General features: G+C 34.4%; 1 protein-coding gene across 5 annotated transcripts in view; it reads left to right on the plus strand.

Moving 5' to 3' along the window:
• The window catches only part of LOC102676218, a 127,418-nt gene that overhangs the window by 123,347 nt on the left and 3,693 nt on the right, over positions 1 to 378 (plus strand). The gene's annotated exons all lie outside the window — the stretch shown is intronic.

The raw sequence follows: 378 nt of genomic DNA on the forward strand, positions 1-378 counted from the left end.
CATCGAATCGCTTGTATAATAATTTCGTGGATAGCCTGTATAATTATAGTAGCTGTACCATTTCCTATCCATAGATAAGATCTCTGAATTAATTACCACGACGGCGATCTTGGTGAAAATAAATTTTACCATTATCATCTTTCAACGATCTTCTTGAGAATCTTTTTGCATCGTGAAATTTCTTCCATTCTTTTAATATATTATCGTAAAAGTCGGAAAAACAGTGTCGTTAATCAAATATTTTCTATTCGCTAATTATCGATAATCAGTTAACATCGTAACATGATTAATTGTTACCCAATTACTATGGAGCTACTCTCTTTCTCTCTCCCTCTCTCTCTCTCTCTCTCTCTCTCTCTCTCTCTCTCTCTCTCTCTC

The sequence above is a fragment of the Apis dorsata genome, unplaced genomic scaffold (assembly GCF_000469605.1).
Source record: "Apis dorsata unplaced genomic scaffold, Apis dorsata 1.3 scaffold_89, whole genome shotgun sequence".
NCBI classification, from domain to species: Eukaryota; Metazoa; Arthropoda; class Insecta; order Hymenoptera; family Apidae; genus Apis; species Apis dorsata.